We start from the raw sequence: 17,348 nt of genomic DNA, 5'->3' as shown, positions 1-17,348 counted from the left end.
AAACCTTCTGAGAACGCATATGACCTCTCCAAATTCCTCGAAACTATACTCTGTGCACAGGTACTCATGTCCGCTGCTGAATCACTAGGTTCTCATCAACTTAACTCATTTGCAGCGTTCCTCGAAGAAAAGTTGCATACTTCTTCAGAGAATTCAATTGTTCAAATTCCTCAACTGAAGAAAATGGCTGACCTTAAGAAGCCACAGAAAGGAGGAAAGAGGCCTGAGGTCAACACTGCCTTTGAAATCCCTAATGACATATACAAAGATTACTGCACTCCTGATGAGGCCAAGTTTGGAAAAGAGGACAAAAATCAGCGCAAGGTGCGCATACAGAGGATAGAGAGGAGATGGGCAAGATAGTGGAGGGAATACAAGTATGTTACTCCCAAGTACATGAAGAAATTCACACTCAATCCTCCATGCCCAAGACCTCCATTGGCACCTGGCCAAATAGCTGATCCCACCAGCCTCAAGGGCGGTGAGGATTATCCTGATGAATGGGCCAAGCGCCAGGCCAAGTCGGCTAAACAAGCAAAAGAAGCAGTGAGGAAATTCAACGAAGACTCTGCTGCTGCTGCCGCTGAGGCCTCTGTCAAGCCTAAGAAGGCCATGTCAAAGAAGCCTGCGCACAAGCCAAGTGCTTCACCTTCAGTGCCCTCAGGACCAAGTTCCTCAGCAATGCCCTCATGACCAGAATCTTCAAAGCCCTCAAGGCCAATTCCTCATGCTACTCCTGCTCCTCCAAAATCCTCAGCTCCTCCAAAGTCCTCAGCTGCTCCGACAAAGTCCTCTGCACCTGTGCATCTTGCCACATGCCAAAGGACTACAGGCATCTCTATTGCCTCAGGAGCTTCAGCTAGTTCCTCAGCTGCACCCAATTCTTCAACGGGACCCTCTCTGCTGAAGACAAAGGCCACTGCTGGACGAGGTCCTCGCCCTGGTCCTCAGAAGAAGCAGGTCAGCTTCCAAGTGCCGTCTGAAGAAGACAAAGCTAATGATGAAGAACTTGCTGAGATCATCAGAGATAGGCAAGTCAGGGCCGCTAGAGCCAAAGGCACAAAGGTGCCACTGCTTTTGGATCCAAGGTTGATCCTCGACTATATTGATCTCTAGCAGAAGGACCCAAACACTCCTATGCCTGATTTCAAGTTGTCTCCTGGCCAAAGTCACATGCTGACCCATTTCATCCAAGAAGAAAAATGGAAATATGAGAAGGCCAGGCAGATCAAGAAAGCGCAATATAAGAAGGAGAAATTTCTGAAGAAAAACGTTGTCACTATGACAAATGATGAACTTGTAAAAATCCAGTCTGAAATCAAAACCCTCAGCGATGACTTCAAAGCCTACTATGCTGATTGGCAAGGAGCCAAGGTCAGGTTTGTTAAAATGACCGAGAAGTTCACCTCAAATGTTGCAGCTCCATCGCAACAGGAAATTCCTCAGGCTGAAGCATCTGCTCAGCCAAGTGAAGAACATGCCAGCACCACTGATGACTTTCAGGCTGCTGAAGAAAATGTGAGTTCCAGGGCTGATGACTGCATTCCTGCCGCTGAAGAAATTGCCAAGGCATCCACTAGTGGTGCGCCTGAAGAAAATGAAGAAGTCAGGGCAACTGCATCAGTTGTGCCTGAAGAAAATCAAGCAGATTCCTCTGCTCCTCCTGCGCCTACACCAACTCCGATCCTTCCATCTGCATCAGATGTGAAGAAGACCAAGGCTGTAGAGCATGCAGCTGTGAAGAAAAGGAAAGCATCAGCTACTTCAGATTCTTCAGCTCCGAAGAAAATGAAGTCTATGAAAAGTTCGTTCTCAAATCTCATTGATGTTGTTCCGATCTCAATCATGCCATCAAAGGACCTTGTTCCTTTTGATGAAGAATATGTGATCCCTAGCGGATCTGATGAAGAAAATCCTTCTGCTGCTTCGTCAGAGCAGATGGATGAAGAAATTGAAGCAGATCAAATCCCTTCAACACCAGTTGTTTCCTCGCCTATGCCTCAGTTCACAGCTGAAGAGGCTGGCGTTGAAGAAATGGAAGATGAAGATGTGGACATTGGATGCACCACACCTGTGCTAAGTGATGAATTTTGGGAAAGTCAACATCCAAACTCTCCACTGTTCACACCTTTACAGCAAATACCTCAGTCCCCTGCACAAACTGTTCAAATGGGCTCTGAAGAAACTCACCCCACTTCGTCTGTACGTGAAGAAATTCCATCCACTAGTGCTGAAGAAACTGCTGCTGCTGAACATCTGAAGACGCAGACTGCCATTGAAGAGGAACCAGAAATTCCTCAGCCTGAAGAACCTGAGATTGCGATTCCTGAGGTTGTGATGCAACTCACTGACACTCCTCACCCCAAGCCAAAGGATCCATTCTCAAAGAAGCAGAAATTCAAGGTTGATGATTTCTTCGGCGAGCACGTATTCTTCACAGACTACAACCCCTATGACTCTGCTCGCATTAGGAAAAGTCATTTCTGGACTGCCAGCCAGGCTACTTTCTATTCCTCAGTGCTGTTTAACAAAGACAAAATCTTATACCATGAGCACATTCCTCACGTGGATATGGAATCTCTGCTGTGCTTCAAGCCAGTCCTCAGTGTTCTTCACGACGCTGGACTATTAAATTTCTACACTGACATCTGTGATTGGAATGAACAACTCATTCTCCAATTTTATGCGACGCTGCACATCACAGGAGATTCTGAAGATGTGAATTCATGGGTGCTGGACTGGATGTCTGAAAACACTCACTACACGGCACCAGCTACTGAATTGCTTCGTGCTTTACCACTCAGTCCTCCCCTTGAAGCTGCTCGTTGCATCTACAGTGAACCTGAGCTTACAAATCACTACATGCAAGTTCTGATGAAGCCTTTGAAGCCAGGTCAGGCCCCACGAACCAAATTCCTCGTGAAGGAATTACTATATGTGCCTCGGACTGTCTATCGCATTCTGACAAGGACAATGAGCCCCATCAAAGGCCACGACTCATCTGATGAGGAAATAGTTGGCATCATGAAGAATCTGCTATTCAACATCATACATAGCATTCCTATCAACTATCATAACTTCTTCATGAGGACTCTGGCAAATGCTGCACTTTCTCCGTTTGAGCTGAAGCCTTATGCACCTTGGATTATGAGATTCCTCAGGACAAGGTCTTCACTCAACTACAAGGCTGATTTTCAAAATCACCTTAGCTATCTGCCCCCGATTGAAGTCCTCAAGCAGGCTTTTGCTTCAACTGATGAAAAGGGCAAGGCCCCTGCAGTCATTGATGAAGGCATTAGTCCATTGGATGGTCAGTTTCGCAAAGCTGCATCTTATTCCACCAATGATGACTCTGCCACACATGACTCTGCTGCCAATGCACCCAAGTCTACTCCTCAAGCCACTGCTCCTCGTGTGATGACTGACCGTGAGCTTCTACTTAGTCTTCACCAGAAGGTGGATCAAAACCATAAATGGGTTAAGCGTCAGTTTGGTTCTTTTCTTCACAACATGACTGCTACACACAATGCAGTGAAGAAAAACCATTACTACCTCCATGAAGTCTTTGGTCGCACCTGGGCCATTCTGTCACATCTGTATGGTGAAGATCTCAAGGCAATGGGTCTCAAGGAAGATTTTGACTGGTCTGCACCTCCACCGAAGAAATACAAGAAGGTCAATGTTCCTCCTTTGGTGTCCAGCTCCTATTCTTCATCGCGCGACACCGACGAGCATGAAGACTTGGGCGACACTACAGCAGGCCCTTCCATGACAAACGACCCCAACAACGCTGGCGCTCCGTCATCAACTTGATATTCTTCAGGGGCGTTAGTCCTCATTTTCGACCCTTTTGGTCATTCGATGACAAAGGGGGAGAATTTTGAGTTAGTCTTGAAGCGGGTCTATCTATATGGGCGTTTCTTTGCTAAGTTACAACTCTCGTTCTTCTGAAACTTTATTGGATCGAGTTGTAAACTTAAAACTGATGGTGCCCTGATACTTTTGATGTTTTTTTCTGCATGCTTATTCCTCATATATGTTAATGCACGCATGCTGAATTACATCAGTCACCATATTTCATCATGCATTTCAAATTCTTCATTATGATATGTCAAATGCGTGTATGAATTACAAGATATAGGGGGAGATCTCCATGATTCTACTCTTCAAGTGTGCAATGCTTCAAAAGCAAATTCCTCATCATGCACATCTTCAGGGGGAGTTCTTCTATATCTTGCAATCAAATTCCTCAATATCAGTATTTACACTTCATATGCTTATCCCCGTTGAAAACTTAACCTATATTGTCATCAATCACCAAAAAGGGGGAGATTGTAAGTGCATCTAGTGCCCCTTAGTGATTTTGGTGTATTGAAGACTGATAGGTTAAGGGACTAATGTGTTTTTAAGTGTACACATGTCTATAAGTCTATGAGGAGTTTGATATTTACAGAGAAAGTCGACCCCTAAAAATGAAGTTCTTCGACTGAAGACTTCGGATTTCTGAAGACTTTCTGAAGACTTTGAAAGTGAAGAAATTGGTGCAATCCTGAAGACTTGGTATTCATTTGAGGAACATGAAGCGTGAAGAATTTTGTTTTTGTAGTTTCATTTTCTCTTTCTTAAGTCTTAGGAAACACCGTACTGTTAAAGGGGGTCGAGGAAATACTAAGGAAAAATTTCCATGTGATGCTCAACTCAAATCCTACATCTACCAATCCCTTCAAGTGAAGCCATTGGAAATCTCATACAGTTCAGTCATATTCTTCAGTGACAGAGACGAAGTTGTTCTGGTCTCTGAGGAATTTGTTCTGACTGAGGAGTTAGGAATTCGCCAGCGCGGATTACCTACACAGTGAGGAACATGATAGCCGTGAGGAATTTGATATGCCTCTATATGATATGGATATGCCTCTATTTCACACACATTGCATGCAGAATTTTGTTTGATATGTCATCGACACATATTCTCACAAACACATTCACGAAATCACCACCCCCCAAAACAAAAAACACTCACGAACGCACACGCCATCTGTCTAGGTTTGTATCTCTCTCACACACACCCACGTAGGTGGGGGACATGCACGAAGAGAATAGGTGCACACACGGCGCACGTACTCCCGTCTCTTTCCCAACCACACCCGCGCGGGTACACGGCGGAGCTCATTTCTGTACGAAAAGGCAGCCCACGTGGTAATTTGACACGTGTACTGGTAGTCCACTTGGAGGATCATCTACCATGGGTGAACAAACAAATTGCGACTTGACGCGTTATGTTAAGAAAGAGGTAAACCATGTGGGGCCTACCTTAGAGGCAAGCCTCTATACACTGGAGTACTTTTGATGTGTCCCGTCAACTCGTAGAACGAGGAGAAGCTTGCTTAGTACGCCGTCTCCCCCGCCCACGGGCGCAGTGGCTTGTAGTATGAGGTGAAGCTTGCTTACTAGTACGCCTTTACGCCCTCTCCCTCGCCCACGCGCGCGGTCGCTCGCAGGACGAGGAGAAAATTTTACTACTCCCTCCGTTTACTCCTCGTGCCTACCTTGGTTAGAGAGATTATCATATTGTTTGGAATATATGTCCTTTAGTAGGCAGGACGAGCCTACACGGTTGCTTGCTGGGGTTGCTCTCTTTAGTCTTCATACTCTCTCGCACAAAACGACGGTGGCCACATCTCTAACATCCCGACGGATCGGGCTGTTTGGTTTTAGGACTAGCATTACCACACTTTGCCACACATCTTTGCCAAACTTGACTAAGGTTCATTCATCAAAATGAGATCCACAAGTTGGCAAGCCTAAGGGAATCTTGCCACACTTTTTGTGTGTATTCCATGTGGGGTCCAAGTGTGGCTTGAACCAAACACTCACCTAAGTTGGTCAAACTTGCCTAACCTTAGGTGTGGCAATCTTTGGCAAAGTTAGGGGCCATTTGGTTTTAGGCCTAGAAATGCCACACTTTGCCGTACAATGTTGCGAAACTTGCCTAAGGTTAGTTCTTCAAAATGAGAGCCACAAGTTGGCAAGCCTAAGGCAATCTTGCCTCACTTTTTGTGTGTATGTCATGTGGGGCCCTAGTGTGGCTTGCCTAAGGTGTGGCTTGAACCAAACACTCATCTAAGTTGGTCAAACTTGCCTAACCTTAGGTGTGGTAATCTTTGGCAATCTTAGTCACAAACCAAACACAAACCAAACAGACCCTGGGAAGGGGTGGATGCTTTTAGTGTAGATGCGGTCGCTGTCGCCGATGACGAAAACCCACTGTCGGCACGTCCCGAGTAGGGGTCCCCGCCGTTCTCTCTCACAAAGCCGGTGAGGTTGCCTTCGTCCATTGCTCACTGCCGCAATGTGGGCAGTTGCCTCCTCCCGCCGCCCTCCTCTAGGTTGAGCTACGTCCCGACATCCCTCAGGTACAACTCCCTTTACAGCCGGCTTGCACCACTGCTCCAGTTGCCCACATCACTCCATGTGGATATTTATCTACTTCTTTGCCCCGCACATACCTCTACTGGCTTCTATGTACTGTATTTGTGATGAGTTTATGTCTCATCAACTAGTCCCAGTAATCTTGTTCTAATCATGCTTCTTCAATTTCTTTGCCACAGGGATGCTTATCTCGATTTTGGTGAAACTGCACAAATTGATCCGATGGTCAAAGGGTTGCAAACTTCATTTCTTAGGAAGCTCCAACGTTGCCAGCAAATTAAAGCCTAGTTCAAGGGCTAGGGATTGCATGGACTGTTTTTTCTTTAGCTGTCTCTGTTCCAAAATAAGTGTCAATTTTATTAGTAGTACAACTTTGTACTAAAGTTTGCATAAAATTGAGACACTTATTTTGGAACGGAGGGAGTACATATTGGCTATGATCTGTCAATCATTGAGATGCAATAGCATGCATGTTAGTCTCCTTTGTATTTTATGAAATGTTGCAATGAGCAACCTTGGATGCAAGATACATGAAACAGAAGCTGGAAGCTTCATAGCATTGTACAAATTTATCTCGCTAATAAATTACAGTACGTACTATACTAGTACTATGTAAAGAGTTAGGTGTCACATGGTGTCCAGAAAATATGGTGATAGTGCGAGGTGGGCCATGTAATTACTGAGCCTGCGTGTTTTCACTGCTCTCGCACTCCTCCGCTGAGAATGGAGAAAATTCTAATCTAGTAGTACCTCCTTTCACCGAAAGCGTGGGACATCCAGCAGTCCTACCACCTCAGTAATAATGACCAATGAGCCGTCAAATCACATAGACCCAACAGTAAGTTGGACGAACGAAGCAACCATCACTCTTGAATCCGCTTCTCCCTTCAACGCAGGCGCCAGTGAGAGGTCGCGTCCGCTCTGCCCGGGCATGAATGTGGCACCAATTCTTTGGAGCGGTGCTGACCGTTTCGGGCGGGAAGCGCGCGCGGGCGATGGAGGGGCTTTGGGTGGGCCAGGCTGGTCAGGAGCGGGTGTGGCAGCTGTCCCGCCTGTCTCGACCGGATGCCCGGAAACGAGAGGATGCACCGACTCTCGCGGCTAAATCGTACACTACAGACCATCTCTCTGTAGGAGTAGGTCGATGTGTCGCTCTCTCTAAGACTACCCACAGTGGGAGTAACATAGGTGGTAACATCACACTTATCTAGGAAAAATAGATGATGTGGCATATAATAAATGAAGAAAGAGAGGCATGTGGTAACATATCTAGTTACTGTAACATCACACATATCAAGAAAAGATGAGTCTACAACGTGATAAATGCAGTGATGCATGACACAATACATATGTCACTACCCACTGTGGAGGCAGTAACATAGACTAGTAACATATGCATGTTACTACTCTAAGTTACTCCCCACTTTGACTAGTCTAACACACATACACACGCCGAGGTAAAATGAGTCTATATCTCAATTAATGAAGACTTGCATGTTACCATCATATGTTACTACCTACTATGAAAGTAGTAACATGGACTAGTAACATATGCATGTTACTAGTCCAAGTTACTCACCACTATGACCAGCCTAGCAATGTAACCAAATGCTCCTTACTCTACCTTGTTATCTCCCCCGAAAACCCAATGCATGGAGCACAACTCTGTGTTGATGCATGCGAGTTAATACGTGGCCCTGCATGGTAGCTAAAACGACATCTCTTAGTTGTTGTGATTAATTGTTGCGTTTAGAGGCAGAAATCAGGGCTTTGATTGGAGGAAGTACCGGTCAAGTTTCTCCTTCTCCTCCAATCTGCTTGCACCTCATTTCAAAAAAAATCTGCTTGCACCTTGGTCCCGCTGCACCTTCTAACGTGACTTATTACACCTAGACGGAGGGAGTAGTACGAGATACGGTGGCACACTGACTTAGGTCAAATACAAGTGCCCAAAATTGTGTGCATGCTATAATAAGGATTCACTTATAATAGTACGTGAGCGAACAGAGGGATCAATTGGACAGTGTTCACGAGCAGTAGCGATATGTGTGAGGTAAGATACACCGCTGGCACTTTTAATTTTTATTATTAATTTGTTTGTTTCACCCTCTGACTGGTGGGACCCAACGTACTACGTGGAGAAAAGTAAGGTGACTAAGGCTGCATTATTTTTGCACTACCAACACAGCTTTAAATCCCAAAAGACCTTACCACCAAAGCCACATGACATGATTATGATTTAAATCCCAATGACTCCCACGCAAAAAAACACGGCATGCTTGTTACACGAATGCTGGAATGTATTAAAGGTTATTTTCCTCTCGTTAAACATAACATGGGGGTGGTGTAGCTGGTTAGCCTGTTCGCTCATCAAACTTGAGGTCTCGGTTTCGATAACTACACTTGAGCATAATTTTGTTTCTGTTCGACTTCTTTCTTCCACCCAATGACAGGTAGGCCCCGCATGACAGAGAGAGAGAGAAAGTGAACTGGGGAGATGCCAGGAGGATTCTTTGACTGGTCAAAATGGATGGATATGGAGCTATAAGATCTCGTAGTGACTGTATAATCACCTCATCACATATACACTACAACCTCGGCACTTGTGTTCTAGGTTTTGCACTCTTCACACACTCTCTCCAGTATATATATACACGCCGGAGCCTCAGCGCTTGTAGTTGCTCTCTTCACACTCTCTCACCCTCACCAGATCTAAACAAGACTTCGTTGACCTCTCTCTCTCTCTCTCTCCCCTCACTGCTGGTCAAAGAGCCGTCAGGATCCGTCCGCCGGGAAGGAGGCTTAACGCTGTCGTCGTCGGCGAGGGAGGGAATCCACTACCGGCGCAGCTGTTCTCTTTCACCCAGCGGCGGTGTGGGAGGGCCTCCGACCCCTTCTTCCTCGCTGCCGTACATAGCATGGGCTGAACGGCCTCCGGTCGCCCACCGAACCACACCCCAAGAACCTTAAGGTATAATTTACTTATTCCACATGCATTGCTCTAGCTACATGTGGGCATTTTCCGCTTCTGCACTCGAATCTAGGTGTTGGATCAAACAGGAAAGTAGTGGGGAAAGTTGTATAGCATGAATCTAGGATGTGGTTCAAAGAGGAAAGGAAGGGGGAAAGTACTAGTACGGACTGGCTATCCAGCACCTACGTTGGTCGAAAAGGGGAAACAATGACAAACACAGTACGCACATCTGTAACGAACTAATCTTTTGTTTTGGGGGACAAGGCTATAGAGTTTGAGCGTGACTAGTGTCGGCGTTCTGGGAACGGGGGTCCCCATACTTGCCTGCCTGCGGCCTGCGGCGTGGCTCAAAGGGGGCCCGGCGCGGCCCATCTTCACCAACGCAAGACTCAAGACCCTCGCGAGGGGCCAAGCCTCGCGGGGCGGATGACACGGACCTTCTTCAGGCGCGGCCTCGTCAGGCTGGCTCGCGAGGAGGCGGCGAGATCAAGGCGGGGTACCTCGCGAGGTGCCCGTGACACAAGCCATGATGACTCCGGGCGTCAGGCGGGTGCCAGCCCGCGCAGTGCCCTCCTTTCCTCTTTGGTGCAAAGGGGGCAAGCGCAGCCGCGGAGTACCGAGGCATCAGGAAAAGGTTGCCATTTCGGTGCAATGAGACCAGGACCAGGAGGACTACGAGACGGAGGTCACCGTGGAGCCCAAGAGGGCGTCATCACCAGAGCTTTGCGCAGGCGAAGACTGCTTTTGTCAGGATAGTTGATACTTGCTGTCCCCTTTCAAATTAGCCCGCCATTGTTGGCTCCCTTCCCGCTCGATATTTGGGAAGAGGACCAGGGCATCTATAAATAGGACCAGCCGCCCACAGAGCCAAAGGTCGACCAGGAGGCAAGTAAGAGTAGGGTAGTAAGTGAGAAAGAGAGAGAAAGGCGGCTGAACTCCTCCCAGCAGTTCATCGCCCTGTCCAAGAATAGACCCTCGCGAGGCTGTTCTTCTTTGTATTGTTCATCATCATCAGCCCCAAGAGGCAATCCACCCACCACAAACTAGAGTAGGGTATTACACCACAACGGTGGCCTGAACTAGTATAAACCTTGTGTCTCTTGTGGTGTTCTTTCAGTAGTTTAGATCTTTGCGAGACAGAGAGGTAGAGGGCGTAATCTCCGCGCGCACCCCAGTGTTCGAACCTTAAGGGTCTGCCGGAACCCGAAATCCGACATTTGGCGCGCCAGGTAGGGGTGCGCCGGAATTCGTCTTCCACCGCTCCGTTCTCCTCCGACCATCACGCTCATGTCTGACGCTCGACGAGCCCGCGCGGAGCGCCGGGCCGCCCCCGAGCTTGTCCGCGCCGCAGGGGGCTCTCCTGCACCGTCCCATCACGCTACACCAACACCCCTGGTCGTCGCGGCCCTCCTGGGCGGCTCGCAGGCACCGCCCACGAGTCACCACGTCAAGCCGTTCGTCCGCCGGGTCAGCGCCGCTTCCACGCGGCAGGGGGCTCCCCTGGATCGGGTGGCGCCCGAGATCGGCCTGACGTTCAGCTCGGGGGACCACCCCTCCAACTCGGCCTGCTCAGGCGCTCTCCCCATGCTGTGCACCCCCACCATCTGCCAAGTGGCCGTCACCAGAACCCTCGTTGATGGCGGCGCGGGCCTCAGTGTGCTCTCGGTCGAGACCTTCAACCTCCTCCACATACCCCTGGAACGGCTGCAACCCAGCCGGCCTTTCTCGGGCGTCGGGGGCAAGTTGTCCAGTTCCTTGGGGCAGATCTGGCTCCCCGGGACATTTGGCACCTACGACAACTTCCGCACGGAGCTGGTTGACTTCGACATTGCCCCCATCGGCCTCCCCTACAACGCCATCCTCGGCTACCCAACGCTTGCTCAATTCATGGCCGCGACGCACCCGGCGTACAACCTCATGAAGATGCCCGGGAGCAGCGGTGTCCTCACTGTGCATGGGGACACTGGGGACGCGTTGCGGGCGCTCAAGCTTGCCTTCAAGACAGCGGCGTCGGCACAGCTGGCCGACTTGGAGACCCCCGGGCCCAAGGGGGCTGCACCCGCCAAGAAGAAGCAGTTGTTCACCCAAGACAAGGCAGAAACCAAGCAGATACCCGTCGATGAGGACGGGTCCACCAACGCCACTTTCACCATAGGCGCCCACCTCAAACCCGAGCAGGAGGAGGCCCTGGTCGGGTTCCTGCGCGCAAACAAGAAGGTATTCGCTTGGGAACCGGACCAGTTGGCAGGGATCCCCAGGAGTGTAATCGAGCATCACCTCAACGTGTGCCCCAACGTGCGCCCTGTGAAGCAAAAGGCCAGGCGGCAGTCCACAGAAAAGCAGGCCTTCATCGTCCAAGAGACCCGCAAATTAGAGGCCGCGGGGGTCATCCGCGAGGTCCGATACCCAGATTGGTTGGCCAACCCTGTCGTTGTGCCAAAGAAGGGAGGGAAGGAGCGTATGTGTGTCGACTTCACCAACCTCAACAAAGCATGCCCACAAGATCCGTTCCCACTCCCCCGCATCGACCAGATCGTCGATTCCACTGCGGAATGCGACCTGCTATGCTTCCTGGATGCCTTCTCTGGGTATCACCAGATCAAGATGGCGGTAGAGGACATCGAGAAGACGGCCTTCCTGACCCCGTGTGGGGTATACTGCTACATGTGCATGCCATTCGGGCTGCGTAATGCAGGGGCGACCTTTCAGCGGCTGATGCACATCACCTTGGGCCCGCAGCTCGGGAAGAATGTTGAAGCTTATGTCGATGACATCGTGGTAAAGTCTCGGGAGGCCGGGACCTTGATACAGGACTTGGAGGAAACCTTCGCGAGCCTCAACGCATTGAACCTACGGCTCAACCCAGAGAAGTGTGTGTTCGGAGCCCCCTCGAGCAAGCTCTTGGGTTTCCTCATGTCCCACCGAGGCATCGAAGCTAACCCGGAGAAGGTCAAGGCGGTGGAGGACATGAGCCCACCAAAGACCCTCAGAGAAATGCAGAAGCTCACGGGGTGCGTGACCGCACTAGGGCGCTTCATCTCCAAGCTGGGAGAACGAGCCCTGCCCTTCTTCCAGCTAATGAAGAAGAAGGGGCCCTTCGAGTGGACTGAAGAGGCCGACAAGGCATTCCAGGATCTGAAGAGATACCTGACCAGCCCACCGGTCATGGTGGCTCCACGCCCTCAGGAGCCCCTGGTGCTTTACCTCGCCGCCACTCCATACTCTGCCAGCGCAGCCTTGGTGGCAGTCAAAGAGGAGCGCCGAATCAAAACCACGGCAGCAGCCCGGGACAAGGCGAAATAGGGACAAGGAAGGCCTACAGAAACCACCACCGCGGCTGAGGAGGATCAGCCATCGCAGAGGGACGCACCAGGGGCGGAAGAGGCTCCCCTTCCAGATGGCCAGCCTCAAGAGGTCTCATTGCCTCAAGAGGCGCCGTGGTCTCCGGAAGGAACCACCAGCACTGACGCGCTCCACCTCGTCGAGCACCCAGTGTACTTCGTCAGCACAGTGCTGCGGGACGCAAGGGCACGGTACCCCATGCCTCAGAAACTCCTCCTCGTGCTACTGGTGGCTTCGCGCAAGCTGCGGCACTATTTTCAGGGTCACCCCATCAAGGTCGTCTCATCATACCCTCTGGAGAGGGTGCTCAGGAGCCCTAATTCAGTTGGGAGGGTCGCTGAGTGGAACATAGAGCTGCAAGCGTTTCAGCTCGAATTCAGCACGACCAGGGTCATCAAGGGAGCAGCGTTGGTAGATTTTGTGGCAGAATGGACAGAGGCGCCAGGCCTCAAGGCCGATGAGGATCGGTCCCTATCCCCGGGAAGCAAGGCGCTGGAAGGCTGGGTCATGTACTTTGATGGGGCGTTCTCCAGGCATGGTGCAGGGGCTGGGGCGGTGCTTATATCGCCCACGCAGGACAAGCTCTATTACGCCGTGCAACTATGCTTCCAGCAAGGCGAAAAGGTCTCCAACAACATAGCAGAGTATGAAGGTTTAATAGCGGGCTTGAAGGCCGCGACTGCCCTGGGAGTGAAACGCCTCACCATCAAGGGCGATTCACGGCTCCTTGTCAATTTCTCCAACAAGGTGTACGAGCCGAAGGATGAGCACATGGAAGCCTACCTTGCGGAAGTCCGCAAGATGGAGAAGCAATTCTGGGGGTTGGAGTTGCAGCATGTGCCCCGTGGCACCAATCAGGAGGCCGACGACATCGCTAAACGCGCGTCCAGACGGTTACCCCAGGAGCCTGGCGTTTTTGAGGAGCGGCTCTTCAAGCCCTCAGCTCTGCCGACGTTGTCAAACACGACTCAGCCCCGGGAGGAGCTCCCCCAGCCGCCTGCCTCAGGAGCTCCAACCTGTGGTCAGGCCTCAGGAGCGCACCTGCTCCTGACAATGGAGCCTCAGGAGGGGTGTTGGATCACGGAGCTCCAGAGTTACTTAGCGCAAGGGACCTTGCCGGAGAAGGAGGAGGAAGCGGAGCGAGTGGCACGCCAGGCCACGACATACTGCATCAAAGACGGAGAGCTCTACCGGAAGCGACCAAACGGTGTATCCCTGCGCTGCATCTCCAGGGAGCAAGGGAAGGAACTATTGGAAGATATACACGGCGGGGACTGCAGACATCATTCATCATCGCGGACCCTCGTCGGCAAGGCGTTCCGCAGTGGGTTCTATTGGCCCACCGCGCTCAACGACGCCGTGGAACTTGTGAAAACTTGTGAAGCCTTCCAGTTCCATGCCAAGCAGATCCACCAGCCAGCAGGAGGCTTGCAGACAATCCCCCTTTCGTGGCCATTCGCAGTCTGGGGGCTGGACATCTTGGGCCCGTTTCCTCGGGCGCCAGGGGGCTACCGCTACCTCTACGTTGCCGTGGACAAATTCACCAAGTGGGCTGAAGTAGAGGCTGTCCGCACCATTCCCGTGGGCTCCGCAGTCAAGTTCATCAAGGGCATCGTGAGCCGGTTCGGGGTGCCGAATCGCATCATCACGGACAACGGTTCGCAGTTCACCAGTAACCTCTTCAAAACATATTGTGCTAACCTTGGAACACAGATATGCTACGCCTCAGTGGCGCACCCCTGCAGCAACGGCCAGGCCGAGCGAGCCAACGCGGAGGTCCTGAGGGGCCTCAAGACCAGGACATTCAAGAAGAAGCTAGAGGCTTGCGGCAGAGGTTGGTACGACGAGCTTCAGTCCGTGTTGTGGTCCATCCGCACCACCGCGACCAAACCGACCGGAGAGACCCCGTTCTTCCTAGTCTATGGAGCAGAAGCGATCCTCCCTCACGAGGTCAGGCGTCGCTCCGCACGGGTCCTGGCGTTCGACGAGGCGCAGCAGGACGCCATGCGGGGGATGGACCTCGTGCTGGGGGAGGAACGTCGCCGAGAAGCCGCGCTGCGAGCGGCGAGGTACCAGCAAGCGCTGCGGTGATATCACTGCCGCAACATCTGTCACAGGACTCTCGAGGTAGGAGACCTCGTGCTCAGGCGGGTTCTCTCCAGGGAGGGACTGCACAAGCTCTCTCCCATGTGGGAGGGCCCGTTCAAGGTTGTTCATGTTTCCAGGCCCGGCTCCGCGCACTTGGAGACTCAGGAGGGAGTGCCAGTCCAGAATGCATGGAACATCCAGCACCTCCGGAGGTTCTACCCTTGAAAAGGCCCAGAGCCTGTGAAGCAGGGCGAGTGCCCGTGAAGCTATCGCGTTCTGGGAAAGGCCCAGAGCCTGTGAAGCAAGGCGAGTGCCTGTGAAGATCATCCTTTTTGGAAAAGGCCCAGAGCCTGTGAAGCAGGGCGAGTGCCCGTGAAGCTATCGCGTTCTGGGAAAGGCCCAGAGCCTGTGAAGCAAGGCGAGTGCCTGTGAAGATCATCCTTTTTGGAAAAGGCCCAGAGCCTGTGAAGCAGGGCGAGTGCCCGTGAAGCTATCGCGTTCTGGGAAAGGCCCAGAGCCTGTGAAGCAAGGCGAGTGCCTGTGAAGATCATCCTTTTTGGAAAAGGCCCGGAGCCTGTGAAGCAGGGCGAGTGCCCGTGAAGCTATCGCGTTTTGGAAAAGGCCCGGAGCCTGTGAAGAAGGCGAATGCCTGTGAAGCTCGTTTCCCCTAAGAAGAAAGGCCCGGAGCCTGTGAAGAAGGCCAACGCCTGTGAAGCTCGCCGCCCGTGACACTCTCACGTAATAATGAGTGGGGCTGTACACGCCCCGGAGTCTTAGGAGCGCCGGCCTCAGGCCCTGGGGCTCCCTCCCACGCCCAGTGGCAGCACTTAGCTCCGCGCTGGTGAGAAGACGTCGAAGACTAGATTAGGTGCCGGACGCGGCTTTTTCATTTGCTTTCCGCAGTTGGCTTGTTTGTTCGCATTTGAAGTTTTATTGAAGTTGTTGCCATCTTTGGCTTGCGATTCTTTGGCTTTTCACTCTCCGCCTCGATTTCTTTTGCGCAAGGCCTCGCGAGGGGGGGGGGTAGTTGAGTGCCCTCGCGAGCGTTCCTATCCTAGTCATCCAAAGGATTCGTGACCCGGGCCCCTTACAGGAGCACCCCTCCAGTCCGTGCCCCACAGGTACCACGACACAAACAGAGGGCCTGGGTCGGTCGCCCCCCTCACGGCTGGGGTCGGGAACTATCCACGCTCGGGCACATAGCCGGAAGGAACGATAACGAAAGCAAAACAATGATCAACAAGCAATAACCAAAACACGCCCCCACGGGGCTCCACACTATTGTCTTTGTTACACAGGAAAAAGGGAAAAGGAAGAACAAATCCGGAGCGGCTCGCCTCGCACCGGCCTGTGGGGAAGGCCCGAGCTGCCTCCGGAGCTCAGGCGGACTCCCTCTCGCGCTTCACCAGGGCGAGGCGGCGTGCGGACACGTTGCCGCCCCCCAAGCAGACACGACGGCGTGGAGGCTGATCGCGGCCACCGCTGGAGGAGTCGCTGCCTGAAGAAGAACCGAAGGAGCTCGAGGAACCCTGAACACCGCCAGCTGCGCGAGCGCTGCTCCCTCCGTCGTCACCGGAGCTGGGTTCCCAGCCGCGTCATCACCCTCGGGGCAGCACCCCGCGCGGCGACCATCTTCCTGGAACACCCTGACGTAGAGGGTGGCATCGCCGTCGAACTTGAAGTGAAGGGTGCACCGACGGCTCAGGCCACGCGCGCGGGCAAACATCTGCCAATATCAGGCCAGGGACAGGCTCCCGGCCGCGGAGACCTCCAGGGAGACCCATGAGGCCCAGCTGCAGCAGCCGTCGGCCTGGAGCCAGAGGCCGCCCGGGGCGCCGGCCGGGAGCTCGCCTAGGAGGAAGCGAGGAAGCAGGAGCCGGGTGCTAGCCGGCTCCGCCGGCCACACGACAAATTCCGGCAGCACTTCAGCAGCACGAACGCGCGGCCTGGGGGGACGCGCAACCGGAGCGCGCCCCCCGGCTGCAGCAATCCGCCTGTCGCCGAGCCGAAGATCGCCTCCACGGCCGCGGGGAGCCACCATGGTGGCCACAGGGTGCTTATGAGGACGCCCTCGGCCGCGCTTGGGTGGGGGAGAGGCGGGCTCAACCTGGCAGGCCTTCCCCTTCTCGGCGTCTGAAAACCTCCTCGACCGGGCCATGAAGGAAAAGGAGAAGCAAGGGGGGATGAACTGGAAGGGCGCGCACCGGCCCGTACTTATGGCTGGCGATGACCAACCGCCGGCCTCCACGATCCCAGGTAATCATGACACGATTTGCATGCAGGGACTTGTCCAACTCGCGCGATCACCAAGGCGACATGGGGAAGCGGAGACGCCCACGTCCCATCAACCGCCACGCGGCACCCAAGGCCGCAGGCTGTTAGGGCCCACGGCGCTTCACCCTTGCCCTTTCGCCTCTCGGCACGGCCAAGTCTGGGCGCGCCTTGGGCCCGGGGGCTACTGTCGGCGTTCTGGGAACGGGGGTCCCCAGACTTGCCTGCCTGCGGCCTGCGGCGT

The sequence above is a fragment of the Triticum urartu genome, chromosome 3A (genome assembly GCF_056163025.1).
Source record: "Triticum urartu cultivar PI428250 chromosome 3A, HENAU_Tu73, whole genome shotgun sequence".
NCBI classification, from domain to species: domain Eukaryota; kingdom Viridiplantae; phylum Streptophyta; class Magnoliopsida; order Poales; family Poaceae; genus Triticum; species Triticum urartu.
The sequence above is the reverse complement of the archived record's forward strand: the minus strand, read 5'-3'. Positions refer to the sequence as shown.